Below are 15,143 nucleotides of genomic sequence, written 5' to 3'. Positions count from 1 at the left end.
TGTTTGGTGGGTGATTATTTTCTGTTTTCTGTTGTGTGTCTGCACCAGCCAGAACTGTTTTCTGTTGTGTGTCTGCACCAGCCAGAACTGTTTTCTGTTGTGTGTCTGCACCAGCCAGAACTGTTTTCTGTTGTGTGTCTGCACCAGCCAGAAATGTTTTCTGTTGTGTGTCTGCACCAGCCAGAACTGTTGTCTGTCGTTTCTCTTTGTTATTTTTGTTATTTCCGTGTTCATTCTAATAAATATGGACACATACCACGCTGCACCTTGGTCCTCTTCTCCTTCATATGACGACCGTTACAAGTTGACGTCTCACTAGCTGATGTCACAGGAAGTTGGGGATGATGGGTTCGTGGTAATGGCTGTAGCGGAATTACTGGAATGGTATCGAATACTTTCCATGTGTTTGATGCCATCACATATGTTCTGTTCCAGCCATTATTATGAGTTGTCCTCCCCTCAGCAGACCCCACTGGCTGGTGCACAGAAAAATCCAATCTCCTCCTCCTGCTGGGGGTATTTAATGTATTTATGAAGCCCTTCTTACATCGGCTGATGTAACAAAGTGCTGTACAGAAACCCAGCCTAAAACCCCAAACAGCAAGCAATGCAGGTGTGGAAGCATGGTGGCTACGAAAAACTCCCTAGAAAGGCCAGAACCTAGGAAGAAACCTAGAGAGGAACCAGGCTATGAAGGGTTGCCAGTCCTCTTCTGGTTGTGCCAGGTGGTGATTATAACAGAACATGGCCAAGATGTTCAAATGTTCATAGATGACCAGCAATAACAAATGGCACCCTATTCCCTATAAAGTGCACTACCTTTGACCAGAGCCCTATGGTGCCATTTGGGACAGACACACTGACTTTCACAGTATATTATCTTTACCCTGAAGAGATTCTCTGGCTCTTGGCTGCGCTAGGTTGCAGATCACAGTCATTGTTTCCATCTCTTTGTGTCTGTGTCCAGGATGGCTGCATTCCACTGCTCCTAGCTGTCGAAGCCAGGCATGTTGGAATCGTTAAGGAGCTCCTTAGAACTCTAGCCGAGCCTCAGCTTAGGGCTCAGAAAACAGGAAGAGCCAACAAAGGTGTCTGGGGTTGCATGGGCCCAGCAAATGTTTGATTTATGAATAACAGCTATTCTGTAGCATTATTAATAATAATAATATGTTATTGATACATAATAAAGTATGAGTTAGGGTTTTAAAATAACTTAGTAGCTCTGGATAGGAAATCTGTGTAGTTACTAGTCAATTAATGGACAGTTACGTAAATCAAAAATGGTTGACAATTAATTTGATATCAAAGATGCACTCCAGGAACTTAAGCACAACATTAGTAACATATAGTATGAATTGGATTCATAACATATCATACAAATTGTACATTTCCCAAAAAATAAAAACATAGGACGTAACATATCATACGAAATGGATAATGTAGTAGACAATTTCATGACATACTACACAAAAAAAACAGAGACCACTTACGGCTCTTCTGCTCCACTTTCAAAACGACTGACTGAAATTATACAGTCAACTTATAGGTGTATGGTGGGTACACCCAATCAACTATAGTACTATGTCACATAACACCAGTCTAGTATGTACTGTATAACATTGTCATTTACACCAGTCTAGTATGCATAACATTATGTCGCATAACACCAGTCTAGTATGTATAACATTATGTCACATAACACCAGTCTAGTATGCATAACATTATGTCGCATAACACCAGTCTAGTATGTATAACATGTCACATAACACCAGTCTAGTGTGTATAACATTATGTCGCATAACACCAGTCTAGTATGTATAACATGTCACATAACACCAGTCTAGTGTGTATAACATTATGTCGCATAACACCAGTCTAGTGTGTATAACATGTCACATAACACCAGTCTAGTATGTATAACATTATGTCATATAACACCAGTCTAGTGTGTATAACATGTCACATAACACCAGTCTAGTGTGTATAACATGTCACATAACACCAGTCTAGTATGTACTGTATAACATTATGTCACATAACACCAGTCTAGTATGTATAACACCAGAGCCCTTGGTGCCAGACAGACACTGACTATGTCACATAACACCAGTCTAGTGTGTATAACCTGTCACATAACACCAGTCTAGTGTGTATAACATGTCACATAACACCAGTCTAGTGTGTATAACATGTCACATAACACCAGACTTGTATGTACTGTATAACATTATGTCACATAACACCAGTCTAGTGTGTATAACATGTCACATAACACCAGTCTAGTGTGTATAACATGTCACATAACACCAGTCTAGTGTGTATAACATGTCACATAACACCAGTCTAGTGTGTATAACATGTCACATAACACCAGTCTAGTGTGTATAACATGTCACATAACACCAGTTTAGTATGTATAAGATGTCACATAACACCAGTCTAGTATGTAGTGTATACCATTATGTCACATAACACCAGTCTAGTATGTATAACATGTCACATAACACCAGTCTAGTGTGTATAACATGTCACATAACACCAGTCTAGTGTGTATAACATGTCACATAACACCAGTCTAGTGTGTACTGTATAACATTATGTCACATAACACCAGTCTAGTGTGTATAACATTATGTCACATAACACCAGTCTAGTATGTACTGTATAACATTATGTCACATAACACCAGTCTAGTATGTAGTGTATACCATTATGTCACATAACACCAGTCTAGTGTGTATAACATTATGTCACATAACACCAGTCTAGTATGTATAACCTGTCACATAACACCAGTCTAGTGTGTATAACCTGTCACATAACACCAGTCTAGTGTGTATAACATTATGTCACATAACACCAGTCTAGTATGTACTGTATAACATTATGTCACATTACACCAGTCTAGTATGTAGTGTATACCATTATGTCACATAACACCAGTCTAGTATGTATAACATTATGTCATATAACACCAGTCTAGTATGTATAACCTGTCACATAACACCAGTCTAGTGTGTATAACCTGTCACATAACACCAGTCTAGTGTGTATAACATGTCACATAACACCAGTCTAGTATGTAGTGTATAACATTATGTCACATAACACCAGTCTAGTGTGTATAACATGTCACATAACACCAGTCTAGTATGTATAACTTTATGTCGCATAACACCAGTCTAGTGTGTATAACATGTCACATAACACCAGTCTAGTATGTATAACCTGTCACATAACACCAGTCTAGTATGTATAACATGTCACATAACACCAGTCTAGTGTGTATAACTTGTCACATAATACCAGTCTAGTGTGTATAACATGTCACATAACACCAGTCTAGTGTGTATAACATGTCACATAACACCAGTCTAGTGTGTACTGTATAACATTATGTCACATAACACCAGTCTAGTGTGTATAACATTATGTCACATAACACCAGTCTAGTATGTAGTGTATAACATTATGTCACATAACACCAGTCTAGTATGTAGTGTATACCATTATGTCACATAACACCAGTCTAGTATGTATAACATTATGTCATATAACACCAGTCTAGTATGTATAACCTGTCACATAACACCCGTCTAGTGTGTATAACCTGTCACATAACACCAGTCTAGTGTGTATAACATTATGTCACATAACACCAGTCTAGTGTGTATAACATTATGTCACATAACACCAGTCTAGTATGTAGTGTATACCATTATGTCACATAACACCAGTCTAGTATGTATAACATTATGTCATATAACACCAGTCTAGTATGTATAACCTGTCGCATAACACCAGTCTAGTGTGTATAACCTGTCACATAACACCAGTCTAGTGTGTATAACATGTCACATAACACCAGTCTAGTATGTAGTGTATAACATTATGTCACATAACACCAGTCTAGTGTGTATAACATGTCACATAACACCAGTCTAGTATGTAGTGTATAACATTATGTCACATAACACCAGTCTAGTGTGTATAACATGTCACATAACACCAGTCTAGTATGTAGTGTATAACATTATGTCACATAACACCAGTCTAGTATGTATAACATGTCACATAACACCAGTCTAGTATGTATAACATTATGTCGCATAACACCAGTCTAGTATGTATAACATTATGTCACATAACACCAGTCTAGTATGTAGTGTATAACATTATGTCACATAACACCAGTCTAGTATGTATAACTTTATGTCGCATAACACCAGTCTAGTGTGTATAACATGTCACATAACACCAGTCTAGTATGTATAACCTGTCACATAACACCAGTCTAGTGTGTATAACCTGTCACATAACACCAGTCTAGTGTGTATAACATGTCACATAACACCAGTCTAGTATGTATAAGATGTCACATAACACCAGTCTAGTGTGTATAACATTATGTCACATAACACCAGTCTAGTATGTAGTGTATAACATTATGTCACATAACACCAGTCTAGTGTGTATAACATGTCACATAACACCAGTCTAGTATGTAGTGTATAACATTATGTCACATAACACCAGTCTAGTATGTATAACCTGTCGCATAACACCAGTCTAGTGTGTAGATTAACCTGTCACATAACACCAGTCTAGTGTGTATAACATGTCACATAACACCAGTCTAGTATGTAGTGTATAACATTATGTCACATAACACCAGTCTAGTATGTATAACATGTCACATAACACCAGTCTAGTATGTAGTGTATAACATTATGTCACATAACACCAGTCTAGTGTGTATAACCTGTCACATAACACCAGTCTAGTATGTATAACATGTCACATAACACCAGTCTAGTGTGTATAACATTATGTCGCATAACACCAGTCTAGTATGTATAACATGTCACATAACACCAGTCTAGTGTGTATAACATTATGTCGCATAACACCAGTCTAGTGTGTATAACATGTCACATAACACCAGTCTAGTGTGTATAACATGTCACATAACACCAGTCTAGTATGTACTGTATAACATTATGTCACATAACACCAGTCTAGTGTGTATAACATGTCACATAACACCAGTCTAGTGTGTATAACATGTCACATAACACCAGTCTAGTATGTATAAGATGTCACATAACACCAGTCTAGTGTGTATAACATTATGTCACATAACACCAGTCTAGTATGTAGTGTATAACATTATGTCACATAAGGTCATCTGATCCCTTACAGAAAAACTGCCCCATTTTAAAGGAACATCTGTCTATCTCCCCAAACCATTTGTATTTTTAAGGTTTTTAATATCTTTTTTGTGTTTTTCAGTTTTTTTTAATCAAATCTCGGGTGGAGTGATTTCCTGGGCCATATGTCTAAGGGTTGTGTTGTGGGCTCCACATCCAGGGGTTTACAGGCCTTTATATTAACGTGGTTATGACACGACGCACAATGATTGTAATATAATTATGTTCACTATTCAAATGTATTTTTTTTACGCATTACATATGGCAGCAACATGCTGGTCTAGAAGGGAGGGAAAGAGTAGATCTGGCTGTCCATCTCTCTTTGATTTGGAGTATATATTGTTGTGGTGTCCACACTGCAAAATCTGATCTAAAATACTATATAAATAGCATGGTCCAACATGTCTTTGTGCTTTATTGGCAACTCATATATTCTTTGGCATGACAATGACCATAGAAGTTGGCAATACAGCACAACGAAATCTGGGACTAGGCTTCTAAATAGACACTATACAACAAAGTGGGGCTGTGCTTCCTGGGAGTGGAGATGTCGCTCTCCATGTCTGCTGCCGAAGGAAGGACCCGGTCAAAGGCCTTATTGAGAACGGGGCCAACGTAGACATCCAGAATGTGAGTAGGCAGAGTATTATTTTCCCCTTGCAAACAGGAAGACAAGACTATCACAGGCGTGAGTAATCAAACTTGATCTGATTCAGCCTTGACCATAGCATTCTGTTCTGCACTGCATTCTGTTCTCGTAAAACTGTCAAAACACGACACCAGTACAGACTACAAAAACATCTAGAATGATGTAATCTATTGGTTGTAATTGGTTATTGTAGAGTTGTTTATCTGTTGGTTTGTGTCTGACACGAGGAAGGGCAGACTCCTCTCCACATAGCTGCCTTGAAGGGAGATGTGCTGCTGCTGAAACGGTTCTACCAGAGCAAGGCCAACCCTAATGTCACTGACAAGGTCGGAGAGGAAGTAAGGTAGCCCATTGTAAAACAATGTACAACTGTAGCTGTATTATACAAAAACCTTTCTGAATCCCTGTTTCAGCCATGTTTTAAGGGTTCTTGGACACTGAGTAAGCCTAGTCCTAAATGCATGCTCAATGGAGATTCTTCATTGAAAGGGGTTCGTAGTCCAAGATCAGGCGTAATACATTTTGTCTGGGAAACCGGTCCAATGTATTGTATTCCACCTGTGAGTTTTAATTGCTTGTGCCAGCTGGCACCTTCCCATTATCTGCCCTCTAAGTCCCCTCTGCACATCGCTGCAGAGCGAGGGCACGCCAACGTGGTGGAGGTCCTCACAGAGAAGTTCAAGTCCAACATGCTGGCCAGAACTAAGGTAGGCTACCACCACTACTGCCACACCTAGCCAGAACTAAGGTAGGCTATCACCACCACTACACCTAGCCAGAACTAAGGTAGGCTACCACCACCACTGCACCAAGCCAGAACTAAGGTATACTACCACCACTACTACCACACCTAGCCAGAACTAAGGTAGGCTACCACCACCACTACACCTAGCCAGAACTAAGGTAGACCACCACCACTGCACCAAGCCAGAACTAAGGTAGGCTACCACCACTACTACTACACCTAGCTAGAATTAAGGTAGACTACCACCACTGCACCAAGCCAGAACTAAGGTAGACTACCACCACTACTACTACACCTAGTCAGAACTTAGGTAGGCTGCCACCACCACTACACCTAGCCAGAACTAAGGTAGGCTATCACCACCACCACCACACCTAGCCAGAACTTAGGCTAGCACCACCACTACTACACCTAGCCATAACTAAGGTAGGCTACCACCACCACCACTACACCAAGCTAGAACTAAGGTAGGCTGCCACCACCACCACCACACCTTGCCAGAACTTAGGGTAGCACCACCGCTACTACTAAACCTAGCCAGAACTAAGGTAGGCTACCACCACCACCACACCTAGCCAGAACTTAGGCTAGCACCACCACTACTACTAAACATAGCCAGAACTAAGGTAGGCTACCAGCACCACTACACCTAGCCAGAACTAAGGTAGACAACCACCACCACCACCACACCTAGCCAGAACTTAGGCTAGCACCACCACTACTACCACACCTAGCCAGAACTAAGGTAGGCTACCACCACCACCACTACACCTAGCCAGAACTAAGGTAGGCTGCCACCACCACTACACCTAGCCAGAACTGAGGTAGACTACCACCACTACTACTACACCTAGCCAGAACTAAGGTAGGCTGCCACCACCACCACTAAACCAAGCCAGAACTAAGGTAGGCTACCACCACCACTACACCTAGCCAGAACTTAGGCTAGCACCACCACTACTACACCTAGCCAGAACTAAGGTAGGCTACCACCACCACTACACCTAGCCAGAACTTAGGCTAGCACCACCACTACTACACCTAGCCAGAACTAAGGTAGGCTACCACCACCACCACCACCACACCTAGCCAGAACTTAGGCTAGCACCACCACTACTACACCTAGCCAGAACTAAGGTAGGCTACCACCACCACCACTACACCAAGCCAGAACTAAGGTAGGCTACCACCACCACTACACCTAGCCAGAACTTAGGCTAGCACCACCACTACTACACCTAGCCATAACTAAGGTAGGCTACCACCACCACCACACCTAGCCAGAACTTAGGCTAGCACCACCACTACTACACCTAGCCATAACTAAGGTAGGCTACCACCACCACCACACCTAGCCAGAACTTAGGCTAGCACCACCACTACTACACCTAGCCAGAACTAAGGTAGGCTGCCACCACCAACACTAAACCAAGCCAGAACTAAGGTAGGCTACCACCACCACTATACCAAGCAAGAACTAAGGTAGACTACCACCACCACCACTACACCAAGCCAGAACTAAGGTAGACTACCACCACCACTATACCAAGCCAGAACTAAGGTAGACTACCACCACCACCACCAGAACTAAGGTAGACTACCACCACCACCACCACACCTAGCCAGAACTTAGGCTAGCACCACCACTACTACTACCACCACCACTATACCAAGCCAGAACTAAGGTAGACTACCACCACCACTACACCAAGCCAGAACTAAGGTAGACTACCACCACCACTATACAAGCCAGAACTAAGGTAGACTACCACCACCACTATACCAAGCCATAACTAAGGTAGGCTACCACCACCACCACTACACCTAGCCATAACTAAGGTAGGCTACCACCACCACTACACCAAGCCAGAACTAAGGTAGGCTACCACCACCACTACACCAAGCACAAACTAAGGTAGGCTACCACTACACCTAGCCAGAACTAAGGTAGGCCAGGTTGTACATTTGAATCTCATCACAAACAACTTTAGCATTTTAGCTAATTATCAACTTTAACTACTTACTACTTTTTAGCTACTTTGCAACTAATTAACATGTTAGCGAACTCTTCCCGAAGCCTAAACTCTAGCCTAGCTAACGTTAGCCACCTAGACAGAACACATCATACGTTTCTAAAATTGAGTGATCGACATCCACAAATGAATACATACCATATGTAACATATCATACCAAAAGTAGTTTACGTACAGAATAATACAAAATGCCCTGAAACCAGGTTGAGCCAGAATTAAGGTAGGCTACCACCACTACACATTTTCAAGCCATGTGTGCATTTATAGGACAATGATCTCACAAGGAGTCATGATTAGGATAAAACAGAGTCCCACGGTGGTTGTTATACTGTACCTTAAATCTGTGGCTGGTTGGTATGGTACAGCAGAATATAGTTACTGTGATGGTGTCTGGCAAAAGAAGCTGTAGGAGTCATTAGCAGTGGTGGAAAAAGTACTCAATGGTCATACTTGAGTAAAAGTAAAGATACCTTAATAGAAAATGACCCAAGTAAAAGTCACACAGTAAAATACTGCTAGAGTAAAAGTCTAAAATATTTGGTTTTACATATATTTAAGTATCAAAAGTAAATGGAATTGATGAAATGTACTTACGTATCAAAAGTAAATGTAAAAGTATAAATAATTAAAAGTTCCTTATATTAAGCAAGACGGACAGCACAATTTTACTTGTATTTTTTATTGACGGATAGTTAGGGGCACACTCCAACACTCAGACATAACTTACAAACAAAGCATTTGTGTTTAGTGTTTAGTGAGTCCGCCAGATCAGATGCAGTAGGGATGACCAGGGATGTTCTCTTGATAAATGTGTGAATTGGACCCTTTTCCTGTCAAAATGTATCGAGTACTTTTGGGTGTCAGGGAAAATGTATGGAGTAAAAAGTACATTATTTTCTTTAGGAAGGTAGTGAAGTAAATGTTGTTAAAAAATATAATTAGTTAAGTACAGAAAAAACAGCAGCTACTTTTCCTGGGGTCCAGCAACATTAAGGCAGTTATATACAATTACAAATATTACATTTCATAGCACTTTTCACAACACATTAAGTGTGTGCCCACAGGCCACTACTCTACTATCACATATCTACAATACAAAATCCATGTGGTACATGTGTGTAGCGTGCATGTGTCATCATGTGTATGCATGTGTCCCCGCTGTTCCATAAGGTGTATTTTTATCAGTTTTTCAATCTGATTCTACTACTTGCATCAGTTACCTGATGTGGAATAGAGTTCCATGTAGCCATGGCTCTATGTAATACTGTGCGCCTCCCATAGTCTGTTCTGGACTTCTGTATCGTAGATGCAGGGAGTCAGAATACAAGTGCAGTGTGAGTTTAATGATAATGAACATGGAACGAATACAAAATAAGAGAAGCGTCTGACAAGAAAACATAAACAATACTACCCGATGACTGACAGAACAGAGTGCTAGATAAATGGTAAGTAATCAAGGTAGTAATACAGTCCAGGTGTAACTGATGATGTGGTGCAGGTGTGCGTAATGATGGTTGCCAGGACCGGTGGTTAGTAAACAGGTGAGGTCGAGCGGGAGAACGGGACGAGACATGACAGGTGTCTTGTGGGGCATGAATGGATGTCCGAGCAGTGTGCTAGTAGTTTCAACAAACAGCATGTCAATATTTTTACAAAAACATGTAGTGATGAAGTCAATTTCTCCTCTAATTTGCACAATGAGAGATCGACAAGCATATATTAGCTCTCCGTGTACATTTAAGGGCCATATATGCTGCCCTGTTCTGAGCCAATTGTAATTTTCCTAAGTCCCTCTGTGGCACCTGACCACACGACTGGACAGTAGTCCAGGTGCGACAAAACTAGGGCCTGTAGAACCTGTCTCGTTAAGAAGGTAGAAACTAGGGCCTGTAGGACCTGTCTTGTTAAGAAGGTAGAAACTAGGGCCTGTAGGACCTGTCTTGTTGATAGTGTTATTAAGAAGGTAGAAACTAGGGTCTGTAGGACCTGTCTTGTTGATAGTGTTGTTAAGAAGGTAGAAACTAGGGCCTGTAGGACCTGTCTTGTTAAGAAGGTAGAAACTAGGGCCTGTAGGACCTGTCTTGTTGATAGTGTTATTAAGAAGGTAGAAACTAGGGCCTGTAGGACCTGTCTTGTTGATAGTGTTGTTAAGAAGGTAGAAACTAGGGCCTGTAGGACCTGTCTTGTTGGTAGTGTTATTAAGAAGGTAGAAACTAGGGCCTGTAGGACCTGTCTTGTTGATAGTGTTATTAAGAAGGTAGAAACTAGGGCCTGTAGGACCTGTCTTGTTGATAGTGTTGTTAAGAAGGTAGAAACTAGGGCCTGTAGGACCTGTCTTGTTGATAGTGTTGTTAAGAAGGTAGAAACTAGTGCCTGTAGGACCTGTCTTGTTAAGAAGGTAGAAACTAGGGCCTGTAGGACCTGTCTTGTTGATAGTGTTATTAAGAAGGTAGAAACTAGGGCCTGTAGGACCTGTCTTGTTGATAGTGTTGTTAAGAAGGTAGAAACTAGGGCCTGTAGGACCTGTCTTGTTGATAGTGTTGTTAAGAAGGTAGAAACTAGGGCCTGTAGGACCTGTCTTGTTGATAGTGTTGTTAAGAAGGTAGAAACTAGGGCCTGTAGGACCTGTCTTGTTGATAGTAGTGTTATTAAGAAGGTAGAAACTAGGGCCTGTAGGACCTGTCTTGTTGATAGTGTTATTAAGAAGGTAGAAACTAGGGCCTGTAGGACCTGTCTTGTTGATAGTGTTACTAAGAAGGTAGAAACTAGGGCCTGTAGGACCTGTCTTGTTGATAGTGTTGTTAAGAAGGTAGAAACTAGTGCCTGTAGGACCTGTCTTGTTAATAAGGTAGAAACTAAGGCCTGTAGGACCTGTCTTGTTGATAGTGTTATTAAGAAGGTAGAAACTAGGGCCTGTAGGACCTGTCTTGTTGATAGTGTTATTAAGAAGGTAGAAACTAGGGCCTGTAGGACCTGTCTTGTTGATAGTGTTATTAAGAAGGTAGAAACTAGGGCCTGTAGGACCTGTCTTGTTGATAGTGTTATTAAGAAGGCAGAGTAGTGCTTTATTATGGACAGACCTCCCCATTTTAGGTACTGTTGCATCAACATGTTTTTACCATGACAGTTTAGTCACCTCAACTTGCTCAATTTCCATATTATTAATTTCAAGATTTAATTGAGTTTTAGGGTTTAGTGTATGATTTGTCCCAAATACAATGGTTTTATTTTTTAAATGTTTATATTTAGGACTAACTTATTTCTTGCCACCCGATCTGAAACTGACTGCAGCTCTTTAAGTGTTGCATTAATTTCACTCGCTGCAGTAGCTGACGTGTATAGTGTTGAGTCATCTGCATACATAGACACAATGGCATGTCATTAGTAAAGATTTTAAAAAGTAAGGGGCCTAGAGAGCTGCTTATGTTGGAGAGGCTTCCATTAAAGAACCCCCTCTGTGTTCTGTTAGACAGGTAACTCTTTATCCACAATGTAGCAGGGGGTGTAAAGCCATAACACACACGATTTTCCAGCAACAGACTATGATAGATAATGTCCAAAGCAGCACTGAAGTCTAACAAAATAGCCTCCACTATCTTTTTATCATCAATTTCTCTAAGCAAATCATCACTTATTTGTGTAAATGCATGTTGAATGTTCTTCCTTATAAGCGGGCTGAGAGTCTGTTTGTTTACTGTAAAATAGCATTGTATCTGGTCAATCACCATTTTTACCAAAAGTCTAAGGGTTGGTAACAGGCTGATTGGTCTGCTTTTTGAGCCAGTAAAGGGTGTTTTACTATTCTTGGTAGCGGAATGGCTTTAGCTTCCCTCCTGGCCTGAGGACACACACTTTCTAGTAGGTTTAGATTGAAGACATGGCAAATATCACCACTTTAAAATCCACTGTATTGTACTGAAAAACATAATGAGTATACTCCTTAGATGTGTGCATATGATCCTTACTTTTAATTGAATATATCCCCATCTATAATTGTTGTGTATATGGAGGCAAGGTGAGACATGATGGTATAGTGGTATATTTGACATGATGGTAAGTAATATACCTTTTGTAACACAGCAGTTAATGTAGGCCCAGGAGACCCCGCTGCACATCATTGCCAGGGGGAAGGAGGGGGAAAGGTGGCTGAGATGCTGCCGAAGAGCGGGGCTGATGTCAACGCAGAGCACGAGGTTAGAGCTCTCCCTTCACTGTGGCCAAAGATGAGTGGGCATATCAGAATCTGAAAACAAGGCTGTTTGATTGTGTTCCACATTAACTTTCAGCTTCTCCGTCTGTGTTTCTGCCTCTCTTTCTCTCTCTTCTCTCTCTCTTTCTCTCTCTCTCTTACTGTCAGATTGGGGAGACAGCGATGCATGTTGCGGCTCACCATGGAGGACTGCAGATGATAAGAGCCCTGATAGAGGAGGGAAGTGACCTCACCAGGAGATATTATGTAGAACACTGCTTTTCTGTGTCATACCAGTGTAACATTGACATATAATACACCACGTTTTGTGTGTGTGTGATAGGCTGGAGAGAACCCTCACCGTGTCGCTGTGCGACACTGTCACGCCCATGTGGTGGAGGAGATCCTCACCTATGTGTCCGAATGAGAGAAGCTGTGAGGAGGCCCAGTGCTGTGTGAGCCAGGGCAACAAGGTGAGAACATAAAGATGAACAGAAATCTCATCTTTGTGTCTGTGCCATTAGGTTGTCTGTGACAGCACAGGCAGCACCATTGAGGCTATCTCCATTTTAAAGTAGTAGTCAAGTGTTTTCTTATTTTGTATGTGAAAAAACATTAAGCTAATATCGGTGATTCCACCTGCAGTGCTGGAGTCCTGAACCAAATCTTGTGGTATTCATGTATTGTGGCCACTAGATGGCGGCTATATACCCTAAAGCTATTTGCAACCATAGGCAACCCAATTTGAAGAAGAACGCAATGCTCTGATGTATTGGCTGATCACTCCCAACCCATAGGAATCCCCACTTAGTTGACTACTTTAAAATGGTGGAAGCTCACAATGGCAATGTCCATTTCAAAACGTGTTATATCCATCTAGAGATCTCTATCTATCTCTATGGATGACAATGACAGACACATGATGTTGATGATAATAATAATAATTTACGCCATTTCGCAGAGTCTTTTATCCAAGCGACTCACAGTCATGCGTGCCTACATTTTCATATTGGTGGTCCCGGCGGGAATCAAACCTACAATTCTGGCGTTGCAAGCGTTGTGCTGACTGAGCCACACTGGACCAAATCAAATCAAATCAAATTTTATTTGTCACATACACGTGGTTAGCAGATGTTAATGCGAGTGTAGCGAAATGCTTGTGCTTCTAGTTCCGACAATGCAGTAATAACCAACAAGTAATCTATCTAACAATTCCAAAACTACTACCTTATAGACACAAGTATAAGGGGATAAAGAATATGTACATAAAGATATATGAATGAGTGATGGTACAGAGCGGCATAGGCAAGATACAGTAGATGGTATCGAGTACAGTATATACATATGAGATGAGTATGTAAACAAAGTGGCATAGTTAAAGTAGCTAGTGATACATGTATTACATAAAGATGCAGTAGATGATATAGAGTACAGTATATACGTATACATATGAGATTAATAATGTAGGGTATGTAAACATTATATTAGGTAGCATTGTTTAAAGTGGCTAGTGATATATTTTACATAATTTCCCATCAATTCCCATTATTAAAGTGGCTGGAGTTGAGTCAGTGTGTTGGCAGCAGCCACTCAATGTTAGTGGTGGCTGTTTAACAGTCTGATGGCCTTGAGATAGAAGCTGTTTTTCAGTCTCTCGGTCCCAGCTTTGATGCACCTGTACTGACCTCGCCTTCTGGATGATAGCGGGGTGAACAGGCAGTGGCTCGGGTGGTTGTTGTCCTTGATGATCTTTATGGCCTTCCTGTGACATCGGGTGGTGTAGGTGTCCTGGAGGGCAGGTAGTTTGTCCCCGGTGATGCGTTGTGCAGACCTCACTACCCTCTGGAGAGCCTTACCGTTGTGGGCGGAGCAGTTGCCGTACCAGGCGGTGATACAGCCCGCCAGGATGCTCTCGATTGTGCATCTGTAGAAGTTTGTGAGTGCTTTTGGTGACAAGCCAAATTTCTTCAGCCTCCTGAGGTTGAAGAGGCGCTGCTGCGCCTTCTTCATGATGCTGTCTGTGTGGGTGGACCAATTCAGTTTGTCTGTGATGTGTATGCTGAGGAACTTAAAACTTACTACCCTCTCCACTACTGTTCCATCGATGTGGATAGGAGGGTGTTCCCTCTGCTGTTTCCTGAAGTCCACAATCATCTCCTTAGTTTTGTTGACGTTGAGTGTGAGGTTATTTTCCTGACACCACACTCCGAGGGCCCTCACCTCCTCCTTGTAGGCCGCTTCGTCGTTGTTGGTAATCAAGCCTACCACTGTTGTGTCGTCTGCAAACTTGATGATTGAGTTGGAGGCGTGCGTGGCC

General features: G+C 41.5%; 1 long non-coding RNA gene across 1 annotated transcript in view; it reads left to right on the top strand.

The window, feature by feature from the left end:
- The first annotated feature begins 12,710 nt into the window (after positions 1–12,710).
- LOC121838991 overlaps positions 12,711–15,143 on the top strand; it is a 7,451-nt gene continuing 5,018 nt past the window's right edge. Inside the window, exons 1-2 of the long non-coding RNA XR_006078518.1 lie at positions 12,711–12,830; positions 12,995–13,299. This is a non-coding gene — a long non-coding RNA (uncharacterized LOC121838991). The remainder of the gene's footprint in view (positions 12,831–12,994; positions 13,300–15,143) is intronic.

This window comes from Oncorhynchus tshawytscha, linkage group LG13, assembly GCF_018296145.1.
Source record: "Oncorhynchus tshawytscha isolate Ot180627B linkage group LG13, Otsh_v2.0, whole genome shotgun sequence".
In the NCBI taxonomy this organism is placed as follows: Eukaryota; Metazoa; Chordata; class Actinopteri; order Salmoniformes; family Salmonidae; genus Oncorhynchus; species Oncorhynchus tshawytscha.
The sequence above is the reverse complement of the archived record's forward strand: the minus strand, read 5'-3'. Positions and strand labels throughout refer to the sequence as shown.